Source organism: Malurus melanocephalus, unplaced genomic scaffold, assembly GCF_030028575.1.
Source record: "Malurus melanocephalus ecotype Western Australia unplaced genomic scaffold, MMel_1.1 scaffold_311, whole genome shotgun sequence".
NCBI classification, from domain to species: domain Eukaryota; kingdom Metazoa; phylum Chordata; class Aves; order Passeriformes; family Maluridae; genus Malurus; species Malurus melanocephalus.
The window spans coordinates 399,267-426,301 of record NW_026623543.1 but is presented as its reverse complement, the minus strand read 5'-3'; the positions used below and the strand labels follow the sequence as shown (position 1 = coordinate 426,301).

General features: G+C 37.1%; 1 protein-coding gene across 2 annotated transcripts in view; it reads left to right on the top strand.

The window, feature by feature from the left end:
* Positions 1 to 27,035, top strand: part of SYT1 (synaptotagmin 1) — a 336,960-nt gene that overhangs the window by 80,457 nt on the left and 229,468 nt on the right. For both annotated transcript variants that reach the window (XM_057377405.1, XM_057377404.1), the window contains exon 2: positions 356 to 447. The gene's annotated coding sequence lies outside the window, so the exon portion shown is untranslated. The remainder of the gene's footprint in view (positions 1 to 355; positions 448 to 27,035) is intronic.

The following is a 27,035-nucleotide window of genomic DNA, read 5'->3' as shown; positions in this document are numbered from 1 at the left end:
GTATAAATTCACTGAGCATGCTAAGGAATCTTGTGGATTACTGCATTAGAAAAGTGTGCAAGATCACTATGATGTACTTTATTTGGCTCACTGATGAAATCCACAGATTGGACCACACTAAGAAAGCAGTCCAGATCAGTCCATAGTGAAGAAATCTTGTCCATGTACTTTTTTCTGTTTTTCCTTACAATCTGGTTAACTCTTATGATAATCAGCTATGGGCAATCAGCTGAAAGACACTGAACAAACCAAGTATATTTAAAGGAGTTTATAAACAGTAGTTCATGCGCAAAGATGAAAAATACAGCACTCTGGGTACTGGCAAGTCTTTACATGAAGTGTCTTTCTTTTAAAGGGAGAAAAGGGATTTTTTTCTGAACCGTGAAGAAACTAGAGCCTTCATCGAAGATTTCCCTGTGAAAACTGCATTGATGCCAATCATATAAGGTATTTGGAACAAACAATATTCTGTTACCTTATAACCTATTAAATGCTTTAATCGATGGCACTTTCCAAGAAATAAAATACGAAGGTAGTAAAGAAATTAAAGAAACAGCTTTTTCTGATGCAAAGTCTGTTAAACTAATGAACATACAATTTTGTAGTAATACTTGGTATTTCTTTCTGACATTAAAGATTCAAATATCCAGTTGATTTGCATTTGTTGTTCAGATAGTAGTTATATTCTTTGCCTTCTCTCACGATCAATTTGTGTTTTATCAAATCCCAAGCTGTCACGGTTCATTATCCATAGATGATCTTGAGCAGCCTTGCATCACAAAAAAATATGCTGTGGCATCTGCCATTGTGCACCACTAAACAGATCACTTCTGAGTGAGGTTTGCCTTTGATTAGTACATTCAGTAGTGTGTGTCCTCATATTTTTGCCTGTGAGTATATTATGCAATGTAGCTGCATATAGGAAGGTACTATGACTTTTCAGGTTGCAGATAGAATGTCTGCCGTGCCCTTTTAACTAATGAGTTCCATTTGAGTTAATGCTTGTACACCTCAATCTCCACCAGGCAGTCCCATTCCTTCTGTAGTCATTTCATAAAATTCAGTACCAGTGATGTAGACAGCACAGTGAAATTAGGAGCTGTGATTATAGGATCAGGTTTGCATTCTAGACCCTTTTCTGACTTTAGGAGCCAAAAATGGAATTTATGCCACAATTGTATTAACAGAGTATAACATCCAGGTATAAATATATTTAATAAGGAAGTCTTTATTTCCTGCAAGGTACTTACATTTGGCAAGGAGACTCTTCATTTTGGGTCCATTCCAATTCAGCATATTCTATGATTCTATAAAACATATTTAGTCTTCTAATTCCCCTGACTCTGTTCCTGTTCCACCAAAACTTGCAAATGAATTTTGATTGAAGTAGTAGTGTGTTCATCACAGTGATAAAATTAATTTCAATCTCTGTTCAGTGTCTGTTTAACTCTGTTCACTTCTGTTTAACCTGTATCTCAGTTACAGGYCGTTTCTTGTGAGAATATGAAATACTGTCTCATGAATGTGTCTGGGAGTAAGTCACCAGTGTTATAGCTCAAGCTAATTTAAATAAAAGCAAATGTTTTGGGATTTGAAAGTTGAATTTCCATTTGAACAATAGCTTCAAGGACTTGCATGCACTGTCTTGTGCCCTGAAGAGTATTGCTACTAAAGAGATTATCCACATAGACTTGTGAGCTGCAATAAGGTTTACAGGAATGTGAAATAGAATAAAGTTGTCTGTAAGGTAAATATGAAGTGGAAAAGCAAATGAAAGCAAAAATAGAATATAAATGAATCCAGGAGAATTAAAAAAAAATCTATACCACATATGGATGCAACAAAACCTGAGGATCTCATGCACAAATCTAAACTAGAAATGCTTCTTAATTTGTCACCTGAGTCACAGAATTTGTTTGGTAGATCCCTTAGTGTGCTGTTGTCTATATAATGTATTACAAATTGGGTTAAAGGGGATACTGTAGTGAACAGAGTTAGTAGGAAACACCTTCTGGGACTTTTTGAGTATCAGGAAGTGTTTACTGAAACACAAAAAAAACCCAGGAGTCCTCCTACTTAAAAACATCATTATACTGGCAAAAATATTCCTTTAAGTGTTTTAGATGCAATTTCTCTTTAATACTACTTTCCATTTAGAAACATTTACGGTGTGTTGATTTTGATGGTATTTTTCGCTTTGGAGGTATTTTTTGCTTTGATAGTAATAGGGTTGAAAACAGTTCTCCTCTCACATGAACTATTACTTCCCGTGTAGTTGCTTTGAACATTCTAAAAAGTCAGAATGGTGCTCAGACCAGCTGAGGGATCTCCACAGAGCACAGAGGAAGGCTGTAAGTAGTACAGATCCAGAATCAGAAGGCCCCAGACCAACCAGTCTCAATGGTCTGATCCTTTTTAACTCAAGATACCATGCCAGTTGGTAGCAAAACTCTGATGAGTCCCTTCTTCCCATTTTCTTGCCATAGAAGTATTTAGTTTCCAGCCATTTAAGAAAAACAAGGAGCCCTGGCATCTTTGGACTGTTCAAGAAATAAGGACTAAGGTACTAGTGCAATGAACACCAAAATTATAGGCAAACAAAGGTTGATAGACTGTGAACCTGTCTCTAAAAATAGAGCTATTTCAAAAATTTCTTATTCCTGTGGTTTTTATCTCCTTTTATTCTGAACTAATGTTTCCCCTAATTTCTCTTTTGGGACCCTACTTACCACTGATAAATTAAAACCCTTAGGCTGTAGATGGATACATCTTTTGTCCTTTAATCATTACCATCTTAAACCATTAAGCAACAGTGAAAATGGAAAGTTACATAGATCTATGGTGTGTATACGCATTAAAAATGGAGAGAATAATAAATGCAAAAATTACTTTAATCAATGTGTTAAAATTTATTAAGCTCTGCTCCTACGGTGAAAGTAAATTCAGATATTTGATATTGGCAACATAGGCTACAATGAGATTTATGAGCTTGGACAATTCAGGATGAATCAGATATGCTGAAAACTTCTGTAGGGAAAATAAAATTTCACTAAGTAATACAGTCAAGTGCAGATCTTACTCTTCCCAAAAGAAGAATAAAATTACTGGTGAAAAAAAGGCCTCTTTCTTCCCACAGTGCTGCACTTCCTGTGTTGCAGTCTAAACCAGCAGCAATTATAAATAAGTTGTTAAACAACATGAGAACAATCAAATAGTTGGCCCAGTGAGCCAGAGGTGGTACTTGGAGCCCTTGCTATTTATCCCGGTCAATCTCAGCATTGGTAATGGTCAGAAACCAGATACTCATTCTCCTGCAAATGTTTATTGGGTGGGGGGAAACATGCCTTTTCTTTCCTTTTTGGCAAGCAGAAAAGAATCTAAAACTACTTGGGAAAATAATATATTTACGGGAAAAGTGTGCACCTACAGGTGCACACCATATCTGGGAAGAGAATTGTGGTTTTTACTTGGCTGGAATAAAACCCCAGTAGATTACTATAGGATTAAGCCAAGGAGCTGGGAAAATTCAAAACAGTTTTGAATTTATAGGGCAGTGAGAGTTGTAGCAATGGGGCTCCATCCTGGGCCAGTTTTCTTCCACAACTTCATTAACAACTTGGACACAAAGGAATACTAAATAAGTTTGCTGACAACATTAAATTGGGAGGAGCTGTCAACTCCCTTGAGAGGGGAGAGGCCCTACAGAGAGATCTTGACCAGTCACCAACTGTATGAAGTTTAACAAGGGCTTCTGGGATGGAGCAGCCCTGGKTTTATGGATGGACTGGGGAATGCGGGGCTCGAAAGCAGTGCCACAGAAACAAACCTGGCGGTCCTAGTCAATGGCAAGTTACACATGCGCCAGCAGTGCCCTGGCGACCAGAAGGGAAAACCCTGTCCTTTGGGGCATCAGGCACAGCATCGCCAGCCGGGCAAGGGAGGGGATTGTCCTGCTCTGCTGTGACCTGGGGTGGCCTCACCTCCAGTGCTGGGGGCAGCTTTGAGTGCTGCAAGATAAAACAGACATGAAGCCTTTGAGAGCATCCAGAGGGCAGCTGGGTTGGTGAAGGGTCTGGAAAGGAAGCCGTGTGAGGAGCAGCTGAGGTTGTTTAGTCTGTTCACCCGGGAGGAGAGGAACTGAGGGAAGACCTCACTGGTTTTCAACATCTTCATGAGAGAAAACAGAGGGGCAGGCACTGATCTCTTCTCTGTGCTGACCAGTGACAGGATCCAAGGGAATGGCCTTAAGTTGCGTCAGGAGAGGTTTAGGTTGGATATAAGGGGTGGTTGGGCACCAGAACAGGTTCCCCAGGGAAGTGGTCACAGCACCAAGCCTGACAGAGTTCAACAAGTGTTTGAACAGTGCTTTTTGGGCACATGGTGTGATTCTGGGGGCCAGGAGTTGGACTTTCCAAGTTGAGTCAGGTCCCTTCCAACTCAGCATATTCTATGGTTCCATGAGTAAATTATTGCAAGATTTTAGGAGGAAGAAAAAAGCCCCACGTGTAGGACAAAGTAAATGGGTAAGTGGGTAGGGTATTCTTTCATGGAATGAGTTATGTTACAGATAACTACTGCAGGAGATCATGCACATTTGTTAAGTGGTTGACCTTGTCATTTGTCACAAAGAGGATACCAGATTTGTAGACCATAAATTTAGATCTATTCAGAAAGTCCTCTGGTCCTGTCACAGATTTGATCAAGCAATGTCAAAGAATTTTGTGACAAATTGGCTTAAAAAAACCCAGTGGGATATTTCTGACTATCTTTACATCTGAATAAATCAGGATGGACATTTTAAGAAGCCCCAGTATGAAGCTAGGGGAACAGCTATGATCCAAGTCTCTTAAGCATAGTTATTTTCTGAAGTACATTGAAATCATGAGCCTGAAGCACTCCAAGGGTGTAGTTTCATGGTAACATTTTTGCTGGAAGTGATGATCTTATGCTCCCTTTTTGTTCCAGCACTAAAAATGAACAGTGGTTTTCAGCCAGATAAGCCTTATTGCTGCCTCACAAGAAAATAGTGCAGTGATATTCTTGTGAAAAGTAGGGCAGGATCTCTTCTCTTTTGGCAGTAGCAAAGCCTTAAATCAGTTTAAGCAGCTTTTGAAACCACTCCAGAACTCTGAACCTTCACAGAGGGTGGCAGGGGGCAGCAGGTGGTAGAACCACCATATACTTTCTGTGTAGCAAGTATTGGCCCACCTCACTATTTGCAAGTGTGCTTAGTGTTGTAATGAATCATGAACTTTGGTTGCTTTTGTATAATTGAACTACCTAAATTTGTACATTTCAGTTCCCAAATTCGAATCCCAAATGTGGTTGACCTCAGCTGGCTGCCAGCTGCCAACCACTCTCTCACTCCATGTGTCTCAAGATAAGGGCAGGGACATCACTTGCCTTAATGGACGAAACAGACTAGACTTGAGGAAGATTTTTAATTTAATATAATTTAATTCATTGCTGATCAAAATACATTTGTATGGTGAGAAACAAGGACAAAACCTAAAATATCTTCTCCCCTTGTTCCTAGGCTCAAATTCACTCCTTCACTCCCAGTTCTTCTGTTTGCCCTCACTGAGCAGCACAGGAGGTGGGAATTACGATTTATGGCCAGTTTGTAACAACTGGTCGCTGTCACCTGCTTACTCCTCCCTCTTTTTCCAGTGTCTGACATGGGGACCTCCAGAGGCTGCAGGGGAACCTGCCTGATCATGGACTGCAGGGGAATCTCTGGAGCCAGGCAGTCCTGCTGTGTCCCTTCTAGTGCTTGCCCCTGCTTTTGGGGCTTCCTGTTCTCTGCACCCTTAGTTAGGACACTGTCCTGAGAAAAATATGACCTCTGCTGTGCTCCTCTATTTGTTTGGTAAAGTGGGTAAATACAGGTTTCCACTTTATAACTTTTGTCTATTGGTGTCAGAATGGTGGTGGCCCAACCAGAGCGATACTTTCTCTGTTGCAGTATGACAGACTGGTTGGAACTGTCACCACAAACTACTGGTTTGTTTTGTTCTCACATTAAAAGAAGATCTGATATGAAACCTTGTGTATTTTAAAAATACAAATTCTTATCTGTGTCTGACAGATCTCATCACTGTGAGAGGTCCAAAATTTGTGATCCTCTGTAAAATCTAATTATCTGGCACTTTCCAACAACAGCTTGTCTACTACTGGCATGTAGAATTTCATTTTGTTCAAACATCGTTTGTGTGTGTCTTCTTGATATTGATAACAGTGACTCGTGGTAACGCTTATCTCTTTTTGATTCTGAAAATGTAATAAAGAAGAAAAATACAAAGTAATAGCTGCATACATTAGTTAGGCAGACATCCATCAAATCTTTGTATTACTTTTCAGATATCTCAAGAAACAGAGACCATAAAAGCAGCTGTAGCACAGCAGACATGCCCACAAAACCAAATAAATCATTGCCCAAACAGGAAATGAACCAATACAGACCTTTCTTGTTCACTGATGAGTTTCTTTGTTCCCTTTTCCAGTTAGTTTTCTGAACAAGTTGTTACCTACTAATTAGCATTACTAAGGGCAATTATTGACCATAATTGGTCTCCTCATAGCTACCATATTTGGACTCTTCAACATATGTGAATCTTGAGTCCATTCCCCAAATTCTGAGGAATGCGAGTGGGGTAGGAAGTCACTGAAATGTGGGAAATAATAACGTGTTGTACACAAATAAGAGTAGTCATTTAGAAAAAAGCATAAAATTAAAAAGACAGGAAACTTCATCTCATCAGTGAAAGGAATCTGTCATTAAAGGACTAGGAATATGAATACATGCAACTGTAGGCATAACTCTTGCTTTGGAGTTTCCAGTTTAAATGACTGAAGATAGTGCATGTTTATATGTAAATATATTTATATACATGACTTTGATCTGTACTTATGGATAATGAAATGGACAGATATACATATTGGGAGTACTTGGGATATATTTTAGAAAAAGAGAAAAAAGTGATGTTTCAGTATATACAGAGGTCTATTTGTACAGTGTTTGTCTGCAAGACRCTTTTTTTTTGACATATATTTCTTGATTATACATTGCTGTATGTACACAATGATTCTGTAATGAGGCTTTGACTTTTTAACCCTTGGTCTGAGCAGCCAGTTTCAGTCCTGGCTGAGGACTGAATGCAGAAGCCTTTATGTTTCTTTGGCRGGGTATCTGATTTGATTAGAATCTGCTTTATATTGTGGGGAAATTAAAAGTATTTTTAGCTTTCTGATAGGCTGTAAATAAGCTTTGATAGCAGTAAATAAGTCTCTATGCTGTTGTGACACAAAAGAGTGTGCGCAGTGTAGCCTGCTTCTCAGGAGGAGCACAGATAGAAGCCGATTTCCTGAGCTCATTATATAATTCTTTCAAAGCTTCTATGAAAGAAAAAGCAAGGTGGGAACACCTGTGTGAAAACCATACCCCTGATGATCAAAGCACTGGTGAGGAAGATATATACCGACTGATGCGGGATTTTATGTTTTCCCTAGGTAGAAGAGGTTCATACTGAGTAGCTAAGGCTGTCATATTTCAGTTCCCAGATCAGATCCTGCTACTGTGGTGGCTTCCAAGTCAGCTGTTACAGGGTTGTTAACATGGAACCAACCTCCATAAAGCACGTGAGGCTGTGCAGCTAGAACTAAAATAAAAAGCTCTAAAGCAATCAGCTGTCACTCTTCACGTACCCTGTGCAGGTCCAAAAGAGAACACGCCGTGCACACTGCCTGGTGCTTCTTTCACGTATGCATGCATGAGGATGGATAGGTGGATCAATTATGCAGAGTGTCAGCACAGCCAGGTGGGACAATCAAGGACATCTGGTATATTGGCTTTTGTAAGTAAGATTTAAAGTCTGCTGGAATAGTACTAAAAAAGTTACAGAGGGAGCAGGTGGAGACAGGAGAGAGAGAGCTTCCATCCTTTCACTGTTACCTCTCTATGTCTGGAATAAAAGGCTGCAGTGAAATGGAATCCTTAATGCCATTTTAAAAAAAAAAAGTTATTATTGTGGAGAAATGACCCACATAAAGATAGAGAATGCAGCTCTACTTTTCAGGGACAGAAGAAGACACAGATGACAGCACTTGGACATCCTTAGAATATGTGATTAATTTTGTTAGGGAAGATGCTAGCTAGCTTTAATGAATTTTGTGAAAGACAGTTGTTTCTGTTTTTGTTTGACATCAGAAGTCTCAACTGCATCAGTTAGAATTTCCTTGTACTGCAACAAATAACAGTTAAATAAGACTGACAAATTGTTGCAGCACAAATTAGTTATATGTGATGGGTGTTGGCTGCAAAATTTCATTCTGCTGCTGCAAAACTACGTAATGCAAATACAAGGGTAGGCTGGACATACTTGTAAGTTCCAATTAGTTTTGTGAATAAATGGTGTACAAAAAAATAATGTACAGATTCTTTTAAAAAATCTTTTTAATCTCTCTCTACTGCTGTGTGTTCTGCAGCTTCTTTTTTCACTGGCAACCACATAGTTATTTCTAGATTAATACATTTCCTGTCTGTGCTGCTGAAAGATGGATAGATTTGGACCATACTATAGCAAACACTGTTTTAAAATGCCCATTTTATTGTTGTTCATAAATGGTGCGAAAGCAACCAGCCTTGCAGGTCTCTGTCCTATATCTTTCTGTGGAGAATGTTACATAATAAATGTGAGAAACTTAAATTCATGCTGTTGGTCTGTAATATAGCCTCAGTGCTCAGGTCTGTTTATTCCGGAGCAGCACATGGATAATGCCAGCCCATCAGTTATTCGGTCAGTTTGATGTCTGTGAGTCAGCTGCTTCCCGTACATTGTTTGTGAATAGGAAGGACATGAAAAACATCATTTTGAGTTGGGTCATTTTTACATTAACTTTCCCATCCTGCTCTGTTGCATGTTTGTATAAGACTTCACTTGCTATTTTGTATTAGCAATGTGCAATTTGATTCTGTTTGAAAACTTCCTTTTCATATTGTTTTGTCAACAATGACATAGGACATGTTATTAATCCAGCTTTTGTAAAAAGATATTTTTTGAGACGGAAAGTTAGCAATGGCATGGTGTAAGAGACTATACAGAAGACCCTTGACTGTCTCATGATCATCGAGATGGAGAGACTGAACACCCCAAAAACCCCAAGGGGGAGAAAAGGGGGACTTTTCCTCAAAGGAGTCCGAGCCAGATCAAGGTGGGATGACTGCCAAGTTTCCAGCTCCTAGGCTGCTGAGTACAGTGTGTAAGCTAGGGATGGTCGCACCGTTCCTGACATGAAGGCGGAGAGAGCGGTACAGCCCACAGCCCATGCTGCGCACCTTACAGAGCAATAGACATTCTTTCCCCACCGCTTGGCCTGTTTTTCCATACTTCGCAACCCCCTGGCCTGCTGCCACCCGCTTTCAAAAAGACTATAAAAAGTCTCTCTGAAAAGACCCTGATGGGATCCTCCCAACGGACTGCTGGCGAACCTATGAAATTCAGACCGCGTGGACTCGTCGGAGCCGTTTGGTAGCTATAAAGCACACTCTTTTTCTCTCTCTCTCACTTTCTCTCTCTCTCACCCTCTTCTATCGCAAAAATCCATGATTATTTAAAATATATATACTTGCCCCCTCGTTTCTTTTGCACTCTGAGATTCTGATAACGAACCCCTCATGACTTCCGCTTGGGTTAAGCGGATCGTGACACATGGTAACAGTGGTACTATGAATAAACTGGCTTCAAGAAAATGAAAGCCAATTCAAACATGCCCATAGAAAGCTGGAAGAAGTAAAATGTTCGAGCCTAGAGGTGTGTGTTAAGACCACATTCTGCCACTTAGAGCACCACTTCCTCCTCACTGGGTTCTAGTAGCAGAACTCAGCAGCCTGCCTGGTCTTTCATACCACATTTGGAGAGGTGCAGGTGTCTGGTGGGGGATCTTCTATATAAGCTGTGTCTGAGGATATTCTTTTGAATTTGTAAATTACCCGATAGTGCATCTTTTGGGTTGCTAACTCTTTACAGTGAGGGAGAATGTTTTACTTGTATGTGAGCAATTTTCAGTGAAATACAGGAGTTCCTTTCTTTTTTCAGATACGGGTTAGCAGTGGTTCATTCGGTTTCACGTAAGCATCATAGTCAGCCCTTCTGATCTGTCCTGAGGTTTACAGAGAAGGATATGTGTCTACAAATGTGTGCCATAAAAGCATCTCAAAGAAGCTTTCTTAATCAAATTCAGGTGTTGTATGCAGATTCTGTGAAAGGATGACTCCTTGAAGTATCCCACCTGAGAATTGTTGAGATAACTTTTGTGTGTTTGATTATGTTGATTCCAGTGAAACAATTTGTGAGTTAATATGCTAGCCAAACACACTAGTCACTGTCATCAACTAATGGACTCAGTGCTTGGCTAGGACTGGAGATAAATCTGAATCTGGTTAAAATTACAACATGATGTTCATTAGCTTCAGCAAGAATAATTTCTGAGATAAAGTGTTGCTATCACCCAACGTGTTAAATAAGCAGTTGGACTAAGCAGATGGTGGGCAGAGATCAACAACTTTCCATTAAACAATAGGTAATTTCTCAGTAGGAAATTACTCACATTCCCAAAACGGGTTACAGACCAAATATTTTATACTGGCTTATAGTTGTAAAAAATCTCCTTGTCGAGTGTTTGTGCTCTAGAAAAAAATGAAGAGGCATAAAACCTTACAGACATTTTGAAGAGTGGTCTTAGTTTGTCACTAACTTACTTGAGGGATGAATGTTTCTCAGAATGAAACTCTGCTGGTGCAAAATAGCACCCATGCATATAGTATGAAGTCTGTGGAAGATTGACTACATCATGTATTTGTGTCTGCTTACATACAATTTTGTGGGATTAAGGTGWAATGACTAAGGATGCAGATATGGAGACATTACTTGGCCTTTTTCATTAAATGTTTATTAAAATCTTTTATATAACTGGAGAAAAGAATCCATTTTCTTTGCTTTTCATTTAGCCATGCCATGACCTATTTTCAGATTTAAAGCAGAAGCATCAATGTTGAGAGTCATTTTCCCAAGATTTTCAGTTTAGTTGTTTCAAGTTGTCCATGCTGTATTATTTTTTTTTGTCATGTATCTTAAGCATAATTTGGCAGTTCTTGGTTGTACTTCTGCTGACCTGTAATGTAACAGTGGATTGCAGTGAGATGACTTGAGGAGGGATGGGTTTCTGTCTTGAACCTCCTGGTGGGTGGTATCTTCCTGAGCACATTATGTCCAAGCTGTTCATTCTCCTTAGCTTGTTTTTGATTTAGCACAGTACATTGGTGTTAAAAACAGTTTGACATTTCAGGAGCTGGTTGATTGACACATCAGTTGTCCTTGCCTTGAGGGTAGGAAGAACTATCTGAAGAGCAGGGTGGAGGGCTGGAGGTGATTATACTTTCTGCCCTTCAGTTTTGCTATCTAGTCAGGAGTGTGAAACTGGATAGAACTTTCTGAATTTTTAAACACAAATAGTTGTTTCTGTCTTGAACATTCCTGTCTTGATTTGTATCTTGTCCTTTGTAGTGTCTTGTCCTACCCAACACATTAATTTAGACAAAAACAGCCAAAAGAGTTTGACATAATGAGATATGAATGAGGGGGAAGAAAAAGTAGATTATTATAGTAGGTAAATAATAGATTATTATTCTTACCTGAGGCTTTTTTTATCTCTGTATATGATCCATATTGGTGGGTCTAGACAGTGCCTCTTGCAAGTTGGCACTACTCTCTGACAACCAATTTCTAGTCTGCTTCTCTTGTAGATACTAATGAAAAATACATAATTCTGCATAGCTGTGAGAGTGTTTTTTAACATTAAAAAGGAAAAAAAATTACCTTTAAATGACAACATAATTTTTTTCTCTCATTAAGTGAAACTTACCTTATCAAAATTTTTCTTTTTTTATGTTTTGGTTTTTTGTTTTGTTTTTTTTTTTTTTTTTTAGCAAAGCATGGTTGGCTTGGAGTTTTGTGGGTTTTTTCTTTTTTGGGGGGAGGGGTTTGTTTGGGGTTTTTTTTGTTTGGTTTGGATTTTTTTTGGTTGTTCTTTTGTTTCTTCTGGGTTTTGGGGGGGGGGTTGTTTGTTTTTTGAGGGTGTGACCTCTATTCCATTTTTAAAATGAAAGAGTGTTTAAGTTGCATGAATTAAGATGAACGATAGAGTTAACCAACAGACTGGCATTAGAAAATTTCTAGATTTTGTAATTTGTCTTACAGAGAATCTCCTTGAATGATCTACATAATAAAATAATTTATATTTTTCATATGCAGGACGTAATGGAAAATCTCAAATTATAATTTTTTTAATCTACTATGTATAGTATCTTTTATGGTACAAAAATGATTAATTAAAACCATCTCAAAATGGTTTCACCGTAGATGCAAATTTTGGAAAAAATGGGATACAAAAGTCTGTTTTGTGAGGGAATAAAACATGTCATAGCAGTGTGCCAGTAGGTTAGTTGGAGTAGTAAATTAAAACTCATCATTCTTCATAATTTACTTTTATGAGTAACTTTGTCTTGTAGGTATGATTTCCGAGACAGGATAGCAATATATTTATACCTCCAAAATGAAAGATTCAGGATGCTGCATCAAACCCTCAAGGACTAATTTCTGTCAATGCCTATTTTTTAAACTATACTTTAAAAGAAATGTTTTTCTCAGTAATGTCTTTGTTGCTGATCAAGAAAATGTGGCTCTTGAGCATCAGTTTCAAAGTTCCGGTGATTATACTGTAAGCAGCCTGATTCAGTATTTATTCAGTTGCCCAGAACTCTTGCCTCCAGCTGATTCAATTTGTATTTCATGTCAGTATTAGCAGTGCATGTAGTAGTGCCTTGCTAAACACTGCATTTATTTGATGATTAAATTTTCTTTGCTCCTAAATTCTAATAGAAGACTCAGAAGCATGTCTTACTCTTTGCCCATCCTTCAAAATCTGAGGAAAGGAGTGTTTAAAATTCATTCTGTATTATTAATTCATTAATTAAAATCATGTTTATGTTTGTGTGTATATATATATTGAATACTCTTCCGTGTTTGTGTATATACATATATGTGCATATATACGCGTAGACATTTGAGAAACTTTATCAGTCTGTTGAATATATAGGAATGAATGTGGTTTACAGGATTACAGAGATAATTCTGAGATTATATTAGAACTTCTCTGTACTGCTACCAGTGCTCTAATGTATCTCATGCCATACTGATGGAGTCAATAATACAGAAAGCAGGTAGTTCTCAATTTTTCTGGTAGATTTGAAAACTAGTTCATCAATGAAAGTATCCATTTCAAATAAGTGTGAAATGAAAATGTCATTTTATAGATCTCCCTTTTCTCTTGGATGGGCTTCACAACATTAAATAGTGGCAGACTATAACTAATATTCAATGGGCATTGAATTTTAGAGTGTGTAAGCATTATAATTACCTTTTAAAACTTTGAAGAGGTGCCTGCATCCAGCTATTAAGCAGCCCCTTGATTTGCATTTGATAAAGAAGTGAATATGAAATATGAATCCAGCAATGCGTAGCTGCTTAAAATGTCTATAAATAAAAAATACTGCATCTACCTTTTCTTCCTATTTTGACATMATTTTGTTTATGGTGGAATGAGAATTGCTCGCATGTTTATGGAAAGAAAGCTCAGTAATATTTTCAGTGAGCRGGGAGCAACTAAGAACCAGTATTACCTTGTTATCTACTAAAAGTTCCAGCCTCTACAAATACTCTTACAGGTAGAGGTAATTTTTATATCCTTTTTGGCAGAAGACTACAACATAGTATGCAATAAGAATAGCAGACAAAGTCTATGAAGTTTTGTGCATGAAGTTAGAGTGTTAGCTAGTGCACCGATAACAGATCTCTAGTGATATTGATTGTCACAGCTGAACATCACTCACTTTTAGAAGCTTTTTTTCTTCATAGCAGGTTGTATTTCTACTATTTTGTGAGTTTCACACAGGAATGAATTTCTATTCTGATTTAGTTTCTTTCTTCTCATTTATACTAATAATCTTACTTGACGATCTGAACTTAAAAGCCAGCTTGTTTTTCTTCACACTCTCTTGTCTATCCATCTTTCACTTTAATTGATGGCAGTTAATTTTTAAATTGAGGTACCAATGCCTCTGTCTTTGTTAGCATCTGGCAGATGTTGTTGTGAGTATTATTAAAGATCAGCCTGTGTCTGAAGAGAAGGCATTTCAATACCTTTACATGCTTTTTCCCCATAGAGACCAAACTGTTTTCTTTGTATGGGAAAGTTTTACTCACCTTCCTGACCTCTTGAGTATTTGTGCAGTACCAAATACACCCCTGAACAAGCGGATGCAAAAACATTCATGAATTACTTCAGGCTACTGTTAGAAGGTTGCTTATGTTGAAGTATCATTAACTTACAAATGGAATTTCATGTTCAGCTTGCCTATAGACTGGGCTCCAATTGCATCTGCCTTCTAGATACCATGTTCTTAAATTCACAGGGGATACAATTTAAACCAGTCTTTGGTTTAGGGGTTTGCAGGCAAACAGCTTAAAAGTCTGTGGGAAATGCTTATATTACAAAATTACTGGATTTGTGTCATTACTACATGATGTTGAGGCAGAAAGATTAATTTAGCTGATGTGGATTAGTGCCTCTGATTCCATGAAATGTGGTTCTTTTCAAAAAAATTGTATTAATATGATTATGTTGGGACTAATAAAGATCACAGTGTTTGCGAGCAGCTTGAAAGAAATTCACACAGAAAGAGAGATCATGATTTTGGTAAGACTGTTGAATGTATGATGAAGAAAAATGATCTGAGCAGTGAATGAGGAGAGATGACAGGTGAGCAAGAGTTGAGCAGAAGGCAAGAAGATTATGATTACCAGGAAAGAAAGAAGTTAGGACTGGATAGTATTTTTCACTTTGAAGAGGTAAAGTTCTCTTTGTTTGATTTTTATGAAGAAGGAAGGATTTAAGTGAAGGCCAAGATTTCATATATATCCTGAGCTACTGCAGAAATTTTTCAGTTAATAAGGCTAAGTATTGAAGAACAGATATGGGTAAGGATTTAGAGTAGTCARAATTTTTCTGGGCTAGCCATACTAAGTTTGAGTAGCTGACAGAGTAATGGCCTTGGAAAGGAAGTCAAACATGCACGAAAAGGAACTGCGTGGTTGTGTAAATTAGATGAATCATTGACATACGAATTACAACTGAATCCCCATAATATTGACCAGAGATAATATTGAAAGGTAGGAGAGTCTGATAAAATAGAGAGAAGAAAATATAAGACAAAAACTGGATGAGTTATAACTAAACTACAGGCCCACAGTGTCTGAAGTAGATGTTAAGGAGTAATGTGAAAGGCTGTGGCAGTGTCAGGATGGCAGGATTTAAGACTTGGATAAGAATTGATCAGTGTAGTAGAAAACACTGGTAAGGAAAGAATAGGGCATGCATTTATAAGGAGCCTGTAAATTTCTGTTTACAAATGCTTCTGAAAGGTAAGGGATGAAGGCAGCGCTGAGATGAGCAATAAAACAGCAAATGGAGTTGAGTGTATATAGACCTTTAGTTTAGAGTGTATATAGACCAGTATACTCAGAAAGGCAGAATCACAGATTATTGATGAACTGAATGGAATAGGAGGGATGGATAGAGTCAGATAGTGTAAGTATGGTAGTGTGATTATCAAGAAGTAGTAGGGCAAGAGGAAGATGCTTTAGTGAGTAAATACAAAAAGAAATGAAGGAAAAGGCAATAGAGAGAGGAAGTAAGCCAATTGATTTTCTTTCAATTAAAAGCCTAAGATACCAAACATGTTACAAGTCGATGTGGTGGGGTAATGTGGGAAGTCAAGACACTATGGATTCACCAACTCCATCGAGGTGCCTTTGGGCAGATGCAGCCGCTTAATAGCTGTCAAATAGTGACACTGAGTATTTAAGCAGCTGTGAATCCCCTTAACAGTCTTTTCACTGCCTTCATTTGTTCCATTGCTTCTTATGCAACACCGAGAAGTACCATTTTTTTCCTCTGGTATATTACTTCCTTGTCCATCTTCCCATTTTAATTCTGCTGCATTTATAATCTGTACAACACTATTTCACATTCACTGGTACCTCCTATGATCATTTTATTCTCCTTTCAAATGCTGTGCAGATTCAGAAGTATTGAAGCCTTTCATCATAAAATAACCTTTTAATCTCCAGATAAGCTTTCCAGGTCTCCCTACTAAAGAATTTAAATATCCTTGACTTTAGTGTCCTGAACTGCTAGTGACATTTTAAGACTAGTATCTAAGTTGTGTCTACAGCTTGCATTTTGGAGATGTTTAGTCTTTTTTTTCAGAAACACAAAGTCAACCATCTTGTTTTTAATTTTGGTAACCAGATTTCAATTTTCTTTTCTCCAATAGCAGTGTTTTCTGACTAAATCAAGTACCAAAACCAACTGCTAGTCAAAGTCATCCATTTCTACATATGGTAACAACATTCTGGTAGCTGACGAGACAAAAACTCGCAAAAAGTAACTAAAACCTCCTAACTAAGTTGTGTTAATGGCATGAGATTAAACATCAAATACTGAAAATTTTAACACATGAATTCATTATAACTACTAAATGAATATACCTGTTGAAAAAGTTTGTCCTCAGAGAAAGGTGTTTTGAGCATGAAGAAAATTGGTCTGTTTGTCAAATACTGAACAACTCAGTATGTCAAAAGACATTTTCTTGCAGTGGGTGTATTTAATTTTTGAAAAGATATTGGCCCACAACTTACAGAAATTTTAGTTGTGAGTTCATTAGATTTCTGCTTAATGAAGGCTGCTGTACCGTTCTCTTTTGCCATTATTTCAACTTGCAGAATAAGCAAATTTGATCTTTTCTTGAGTCTTGTCTGTGGGAAGGTGGCCTTTGTCACATTTTTACCCATCGGAAAGGTAAGTGGTTAAGTCATTTTTATTGACATTGCATTAAGGAAAGCACAAGCTCAGAGACTAAACCTTTTAAATCATATAGATATTGCAAAGGTTAAAGCGTGGAGAATTTGCATATAGCCTGCATATAGCCTCTGACACAAGGATTTTGATTAATGGAACCATTATTTCCCTTGATTTCTAAATAATCCCCTTGCTTATGCACCCTAAGACCATATTAGCCTTTTTAAATAGCTGTTCCACCTGAGTGTACAGATCACCAATACTGCTGTTTGCTGTGTCACCTGGAATGTGATACACAGGTCTGCAYTGGTTTTTTGTCACAAAAGGTAAACACTTCTATCTTAAATTTCATGCTGTTACCATCTCAACATTTTCCTATTCTGCTTAGTCTTCCTCATTCTGGCAATATTTTCTTCAAATTATTTTGATTCACAGACTCTCTTCCCAAATTTTATGTAATCCATTTTAGCCAGGTTTTAGTGTATTAATATGAATGGCAAATAAAATTGTCCCCTTAGAGTGTTCTAAGCGTAAGGCTGTGCTAAGGAAGGGGTCTTATCAGCTAATAATGATGTGATTTGTGGGAACCTGATTTGAACAGGAAGAATAGCAGCATTTTTAATAGCTCATTTTTCCATTTTTAAATGCTTAGGACATTTCATTTAAAACAGTTAAATAAAATCAGGAAATACGAACTTCTTTCTTTAACATGCTAGCTACTCTTCAGGTATTGTTGTTACTGCACAAGTTTGGCTGACAGCAGTGTCAAACACGTGGTGCAAATCATCAAGCACCTCTGTACAAGCTCTGTGCTCATATCTGTGCTGGTAATCTCTACATTACAGATACCAAGTTAGACTTTTACCTGGGATTGAAAATGGTGGTATTAGGCTTTGAGTTTGGGTGTTAGATTTGTTTGCCTTGTTTTGTTTTTCTGCAAAACATCCACTTGACCTTTAAAAAGCGTTGTCCATATTTAAACTGATGTGATCTTCAGCTGTTTCTTCTGCTGTCTACAATCACAATGCTATGCAAAATGGCAATTCTGTTTACTGTAATTCGTGATATATTAGGCTCACTTTTACAGTTAAGCATGTTTTTCAAAATCAGAATCAATTCAAATGTCAACCAACAACAGCAGTGACAGAAGCATGGGTCTATGACTGACTACTCATACATTAATAGTAAAAAAATACATTTCTAAAATGAATGAGTATTTGAGAAGATGCCAAATTTGCTGGCTCATAGCTTTCTTTTATTTTTTTTTCTAATACTGCCGAGGAAGCCTAAACCACTGATTATTTCTCAGAAATATGAAATGAAGAAGGTTCCTATGCAGTGTTTCCCTTACTGCTTTCAGAAAATTTCCTTCCCCATTGTAATTCATCTCTACCTTTTATCTTCTCTTCTTTTCTCTCCTCTAAAATTTAATGCCATGTTTCCGTTAACTACTAAATTCCTGAGCTAAGTTGTTTCTTACTGCACTCTAAATAGCTTTTACTTGTTCTATTGCATTTTGACTTTTAGTACTTTTTTTTATAAGCTAATTTAAGATCTTAGAAAAGAACCTTTTCATTTGTCTTTTGAAATGCTCCTCAAGTTTGATTGAGATACAGTCTATTAAAACTACCCTTTTGCTGCTTCCTTCTGGTGAAAGAAGTGAAAGTTCACCAAACCTGCTCAGTATTCCCAGACAAAGTTTGAGTACACTGTGGTTGCAGTCAAGTGCCCCAATATATACATGCAGTTCCAAGACTCCAATGAATGTCAGTTCTACCTAGAATCAGATTTTGTGTCAAAGACACAATTTTTCTAGTTTCTGCTTTTTAAGTACAGCTATTTGGCTCTAGACCCAGAAGAGACCTGACACAGACAGAATGATATGGTTGAGGTTGAAGTCCAAGTATTTTAAATTAGTAGTTTTCATTGAACTTTATTCAGTTTTGTTCAGGTATTTTGATACCTATCACTTTTTTGGAATTTGTTGGAATAATGCCTTAAAGTTTACTCTAAAATAAGATTTGATGTAGAACTCCTAGACATCTTGAAAGCAAAATTTTGAGTTTTCTCTTTGCTTAGAGTTTCACAGTATATGTTCAAACTTTTTATAAAACAGTTTTGGTATCCATATTAAAAGTGGGATCTTTTTTAGATCAAACTAAATTGAATTCCATTTCTTCGATTTCCTTTTTTTCCCCTTTCACTTGTGCCAGAAATTTTCATGGTGTTAGATTCCTTTCTAAGAGCTTTTGTGGTAGACTTTTATGATGTGAAACATCCAACAAAAGAGCTGCATAGGGATACATTGAAACTGCCCAGGAGCTGCAGAAACAGTCTGGTCCAGTGGATTCTCCATGGTTTCTTTCTGCTTAATGTCCACTGCATGACTTCTGTAAAACTGTGCTTTTCTTTCCCTCTCCTGTCATCCAGTGGATCTTCCAGGTGTACACAGAATTCTGCCCAAATTCATCACAGCTGGAATACCAGCCTTTATCTCTCAGCTGTGTAAGTAAGCTCACAATAGCAGTTCAGATGTAGAGGAAGAAAATCCACTGCAGCTTTTGAACAACTCAAACTTTAAACTCTGCATGTGATACATATTTATCTGCCTGCTTAAAAAAAAAAAAAAAAAAAAAATAATAAAAAAAATAAAAAAAAAAGATTATGACTTTTTATGAACTGCTTTTACCATGCAAACTTATTCTCCAAAACATTTATGTTCCTGATTGTGGGTGTGAAATTCTGATGCCATATTAATAATTTAGTATGACAGATGGATTAACTAGAGGGTGAAACTTTTCTAAGGCATTAACTAGGGGTACAGTATTTCTAAACTTTCAGCTGCTTGACTTGGCAGCTTTGACAAAGCCATTGCTGAATATTTGTTTAACCTGTACATGAGAGTCTGTAAATAATTCTGCATGTTGATTGAGTAACATACATATTAGACTAAGAGCTCGCTGTTCTTACTGATCTACAGAATATAATCTCCTTAAGGTAGCTGATGGATTACTTTAGTTGAACAACTAGCTAATTTAAGTCCAGTTGTTCATTAGATGGATAGGTGAAAGTCTTACTGGAGCCTGCAGTAACAGTTTATCAGCATAAACATTGTAAATCAAAACATGTTACCAAGGTCTGGCAAAGCCCTATATCTGCATAAACAACTTGATGAATACCTGCATAATGCTGTAGGACTGTCTCCAAGCCTACCTTGACCACCTTTCCTTAAGCAGCCTTTTCCTTGCATTGCAGCAGACACAGAACATAGTAAAGAGTACAGAAATATTGACTCTCTTTATTTGTATAAATATTTTCCTTTCTCTGTATGTCATTTTACTAGCAGCTCCTGTATTTTGGTATTGATAGAACAATACTTTCTATCAATAACATTAAAATTGCTTTAGAATTCCACACTTCATTTTGTAATGACACTTGCACTCTGAGCTGCTGCAAAACATCATTTTGTGAAACAAACCCCATGTCAGTTTACGTGGCAAGAGTGAATACTACATTCATAGCTCATATGGAATCTGACAGTTCAAAACTACAACAAATTACTTCGAAGGTCAACTCTCTTCTTCATTGTTCTTGATATTATTAATGTTTGTGCCCTGAAACGTAAATGAAACACACTTCCAAGGTCCTTCTGCATCAAAATAAATTAACAGCTTTTAAATTTACCTATTTATGAGCTCCGGTTATTTTCAAACATGTAATTCCAATCTACCTAAATCAATTTAACCAGGGACAAGGCTGGGATGTGACTCATTTGCTTTTTGCCAATGGGTAGCATTATGCTGCTGAAGGAAGACATTCTGACAGATTTGTGTGCTGGGGAGCCTTCTTGGTGTTTCCAGTTGACAACATTTCGACAGCAGCTAATGTCCAAGCATGGGATCCACCGTGTGAAAAAAGATCTCATTTTTGGGTGATGTAGACATTTTTCATACTTAAAACTGCTGGGGCAATTTCTTTTATTCCAAGAGAGTCTTTGTTTCTGCCGAAGTGCTACTTTGTAACAACAAGTTACTCAAATGAGGAAATCTGTAGTTGTGGAAATAAAAAGTACCAAGATAAAGATGTGTTCTTCGATTGCCAGCAGAATAAGAAACAATTACATGAAGTCAGTACAGAATCAAACTATGATATCAGGTGTCACTACTTGTCTCTGCAGAGAGGAAGTTGAAAGGGATTAAGCAATTCTTAGATGGAATGCAGTCAGCACTGGAAAAGAGCTTTTAGATTTCCGATTAGGGAAACTATTCCTGTCTTTACCTTGTTCTGTTCCGTCTTTCATGGCAGTGAGTCAGAATCCTGGTCTGAAAAAAATGGTTAAAATTTCTGTGTTTGGCATCATAAGTCAAGCTTTCCTTTTGTACACTAAGAAATAGTAAAAATAGGATAGTGTTACCCAAGACTGGATTGCAACTTCACTAAATGATACAAAAATGCCTAGCAAAATATGTTTTTATTTTTTTTGTAATCCGGCATTAACAAAATTGAAGGTTATATATTAAAAGGCCTGTGTTCTTACCTGTATGGTCAAGTAAACAGTTGCTTCTTGAGTCCAATAATTTTTCAATAAACAACCTGCATCATATTTTAYAGCCTTGGAAATGGAAGTTGATATGTTCATGTCTGAAAGGATAGACTAAACTACTAGGAAAAACTTTTTTACGTACATGTTTTAAATACCTTTTGATTCATGTTGTAAAATCACAGAATATCCTGAGTTGGAAGGGACCCATCAGAAGAATTGAGTCAAACTCCTGGCCCTGCGCAGGAAACCCCAAGAATCACACCATGTCCTTTTATTAAGCAAATTCTTGAGAAATAATGCTGTAAGTCTCCTAGATGGGAACAAGAACGAATATAAATGCGAGTGCTCTTGAACTAAGGCGGAGAAAATTGAATGATACTTCAGGATGGCTTGAGACTAATGAATATGAATTGTTCTTGATCTTGAGAAATTATGTTATGATCCCACCATGGCCCTCAGTGAAAGACTGGTTAATGTGGAGCCTGCCTTGGGTTGTTCACTTTTCATTTTGAAGGTCCAGAAGAAAACAGGTAAATAGTTTCTTACCACATACTATAGATCACAGAAAAGATAGAAATGTTTGGATTATTGCTGTTATACAGGATCAGAATAATGAGAACATGACCTCTAACTAGGGAACTGTGTTCACAGACTGAAAAATGCACCATCCTGTTAGTTCTGCCTCTCACATCCCCTTGTAKTATCCTCTACAGCCTGTTGGCCTACTCTGGTCATACAGAATTGCAGGTTGTTTATAATCTTTGTTTCCAAGGTAGATGGTAGTTACATGCAGCTACCAACCTCAGAGTGCCATGTCTGCTAAACGAATTTCATTCTTTCAGATAGTTATGCTATTGAGGTGATAAAAATTTGTTACGCATACTAAAATCTATTGTTTGATTCACAAAACCCCAATCAAACAAACAAAAACACTCCAAAAAAACCCCATGTATTAATATATACGCAATGTTATTTTCAAAAGATCTAGCAGTTCAGAATTATGTTCTTTTCCATGTCCAAATATAAACCAGCATTTTACTTTCTGTTGCAGAAGGGTGCTTAATCTTCTGAAACCAGCCACTTTAAAACTATTTCTTCTAAACTGTGAGAAATCCTAAATCACTTGTTATCACTYGTGGTTGCTGCATGAAGAACTGAACCACTTGCAAGGATTACAATAACTCTGAATTGCAAACAATTCTGGCTTTGAAGGTCAAGGCCACTGATGAGAAGTCTCTCATGTACGAACTGAGAAGCATCCACACTTTTACAGTGCCACAGCAGAAATGTATTTTCAGTGGCAGAGTCACAGGAAGAAAGTACTGGGAGTATAGAAATTGTATCATTCTTCGTATTTGAAAACAGTGAGTCAGAAACCCAGAAGAGAACAGGAGGTCAAAGAGCAAGGAGAATTAAGCTGCAGAAAATAACTGAGGGAGGGGTTGGAAACTGGGCAGAAGACTCAAAAATAACTACATGTTTTAGCAGTTTCAGGRGATGAAGTTAGACACAAAGTATTAWGGAATGGATAGTGAATAGTTTAAGGACTGACTTATGAGGAGGAGGAGGAAGGCAAATAGAAGGAGAAAAGTAAAGATAGAAAGGAGATAGAAAAGACCCAAAGAGAAGGATGAAACCTGTTGACCTGACTGAAGAAGTTGATACATCACATGACAGGAGAACAGGTGGATGTGAGCACTGGGTGTAAGCAGAAGGTCTGATATTCATTAGGCCCAGAAAATAATTGCTTCTTAGCCAGGACAGGAACTGAGCTGAAAGAGGACAGAACAGATTTGTAGTGAAAGAAATTGATTTGGTCCCAGCTTTTCACCCAAGGGCATTCAGACTGAACAGAAATACGAAATGGAGTTTGGAGGTTACAGGTCAGAAGAAGAATGGAGGAGGAGGAGGAATTGCAAAATATATGTTCATTGAGCTGAAAATAGCTCTATATTGCTTTAAAAGGAATCTCATATTTCATGAAATTCATCAGCTTCATCCTGACCTCAAAACATAAATCTCCTGTAAAAACTTACCTAGCAGAGGACTCGCAGGCAATGTACTTTCTGCAACTACAAGATGTCTTTCCAGTCCCTCACCAGTGTTGTCAGTGTTATTAGCACATCTATTTAAAAAGTGTTTCTTTTCAAATAATAAAATGAAAATAGAAATAACTTTCAAAAAATCAGCCAAATCAAATAAATTAAAACAAAATAATCTTTTTTTTTTATATGACAATGAGTACAAAGTTCTATTTCTTAAAAATCAAGGAAATTGATAGCTAAAGAGAGCATAAATATTTCCTTTTTTTTTTTTTTTTTGCTATGAAACTCTGCAAGGCTAAAGCTCCAAGGTAAATGGAAGTTTGGGCAATTGATAGCAATGAGGATGATGGTTATTATCTCATAGAATGTGTTCTTGCCGTGGCAGTGCCTAAGACTCAGCATTATGAACCAGCCTTGCGTGTACAAACCAAAACCAGAAAGACTGTCCTTACCTTCAATAACTTCACAGGTAATAGAATAAATGCAAGGCAGTCCTCAGGCCTTTAAGAGTTATGGTGTTTCTAATACTCTAGGTATCTATAGACAATGAGAGCTGCTAGATTGTCTAAAATTATGCCTGCTTTCAAGTCACAATAAATTTTATAAAATTTCCATTAAAAAAATGTTCTCATGGTATCAGTGTCAGTATTGCTATATACTTCCAAGGTAAAGGCGTTGATAAAAAGGCATAAAGGAGCCATTTTATATTAAATACATACTTTTTTTTACTAATAAACATTCTAGTTGTCAATGCAATAAATTTTAAATCATTAAAGATTGCTTTGTTTCCAGTATCATTTTGCACAACTCACCAAAAGACCCCACTGAATATCAAAATTAGTTACTTGAAGTGCTTTCAGGTGTTTCAATATTTATAGTTTTCATTACAGAATGTCCTTTTTGCTTAGAAGGGAATGAAAGATTGCCTGATAGCAAAACCAGCCTAATCTTTTTCTCTAAAATAAACTGATTTTCTAAATCAGATCCTGCTGGGGTTGAAATGAATTTTGATGAATTTTGATACTCTCATTGGCTTCCTTGGTATAGGGTGAGTTTCTTTCACAGGTGGCATCTCTGCTTCATCTCTAATTCTGCAATAAAGAATTGTTGACTTCATCTCTCACAAATCACCAAGATAAACATCAAGTGGTAGCATTTGGGACATAAAAGATATTTAATGGCAATGAAGTTTTACAAGTTTTCTTTAAATTTGGCTCCAAGAGTTCATCTATCCATGATGACAGGATTGACAGGCACTCTCATTTTCTTGAAGATTCAAAGTGCAAGAATCTGTAAGATACATCTTGTATACGAAGATTTAGCACAGGTAAGAGGACTCAAATATATGTGTAAATACCAGTATTATTTATTTGCCTTTTATAACTCAGATACTTTCCTATTAATACATCAGATACTTGGGTTTTTACTGATGTGAAATTCAATGGCAAAGAACTATCAGTGGTTCTCAAATAAAGTAGTGTCTCATGGATAGAGATAATTTGGAGGTGAAGAGCCAGACAGAACAATTGAGGATATTGGAATCTTCTCTATAATATTTATTTTCTTTTTAAAAATATGTCTGAATTTAATTATAATTGGCTATAGAAAGTAAAAGACAAAGACTTCTCAAGAAAAACCCACCTGTTTTTCTTTTAAATTTCAATATTTTTTTATATAGCAAGATTAGTTCCAGGACATTTTAAAATTGAAATTTTGGCAACATCGGATCATTTTTAGTTTTGGAGTTAGATGCAAGTGATGATGAGTGTTTTTTTGCAATGTTAACATTTTGAAGAGAAAGAAATCTCTAAAATATCTAAAAACACATCTTTATATAATCATTAGCAACAAATGGGTGAGGCATTTTATTGAATTGGAGATCTCAAGGAATGCAGCCAAAAGTTAACAGTGAAAATATGTGGTAAGTGTGAGAGGTACACAAACAATACTGACCAGGTGAACAAGCTGGATCTCCTGGATCTTCCAAACAAGTTGTTCAGAGTCTGTATGGAATATCCAGGAGGGGATCCAGCCCTTCTTGCATGCTTGAATTATAAGGATTTTAGCATTTGTTTGTTTACCTTTTACTGCCATACTGAGAGTAGAATTAATTTCAAGATGATGGGAGAAAAACATGCCAAAATTAATGTGTTTTTCTTGTGTTAAATCTCTGATAGTGTAAGAAGATAATACTTGAGATAGATTATCTGTCTCAGGGCATGCTTTGTCCGCAAACAGAATTAAATTAACATGCAGCCATCAAAAATCAAAACTGTAACCATCCCTGAGTAGAACAACAAAGCTTAATTAAAATGCTGTATTTTTATGGTTGATTTATTGTCAGAAAYCATCTGGGCCTTTTCCACCAAATTTTACCATTATGTTGCTCTTCTAGCCTGACTGTGAGTACTGCTCATTGATTCAGTTAAGCAAACGTATGGTTAACTACAGCAGTAGTCTCAAAGGTTTCCAGACTACTAAAACTAGTTTTCTGTATGCTTCAGCATCTTGCTGAGTGTCTTAACCTCTCCAGAAGCTACACCTATTATTTAGAAAATTCAGCATCTTACAGGAAAATGCCTTTTGATTATCTTAAATAGGCCAAATGTAAAGTAACTAGCTCTTTGTTGATTGGGGGGGAAGCATGAATTTAGAACTGAGGAGTGACTGAAAAACATAAATTTAGCAAACCAAACATTTCATGTACTAGCTTCTTATAAGCGAGGAGGAATGTTATATAGGGAAAGGAACAAAGAGAGCCAGAGTGAGGCATGCAGGAAACTTTGGGGTGCCCTGTTGTGCCATATGAAAACTGCACAGATTGGCTTTACTGACCCTTGGTAGCATCTGGTGAAGCGACCTGGTCCCTCTGGTTTCCAGTCAGCTGTATGAAACCCCACAAAATAAAGGGCAAAGCTAATACAAGCAGCTCTGTTTTCCTTTCCATCCCACATTTTCCCACAGAAAAAGCAGAAAAATCCTATCCCCATGCTACGCTCTGGGTATTTTCAACTAACAATTTATTTTGTTGTTGCAAAGCCTAGTGACATTTGGGTGTTCTTGAGCTCTCCTAGAGATTTAGGAACCTGTTGACTCCTTGCATGAAAAATGTCAGGATGTTTCAGGGTAGGCAGGTGTGTTCTGCCACTTGTTGCCTTGGCAGCGTGCGGAATATTCAAGGCCATTCCAGCCTAAGGAATGGGTTTTCCAGGGCTGTCTGTGACTTCAGAGGTCTGAAGCTGGTGCCTTCCATGTTCTGGGGGAACTGATTTCCTTGTTGTGATAAAATTCCTTGTTAAGTGTTGGAAGTCCTGGGACTTTCTCATTTCATTCTTTGTCATTTCAAAGCAGTATTGATATCTTAAGGCTCATTATGGAATAAATTGTAAAATTACACAAAACTTTGGTTTTGCTGTAAAGAAGGTTGGCTGAACTAAACAGGAAGATGAATTATATTGTCCCAGAAAAAAAAA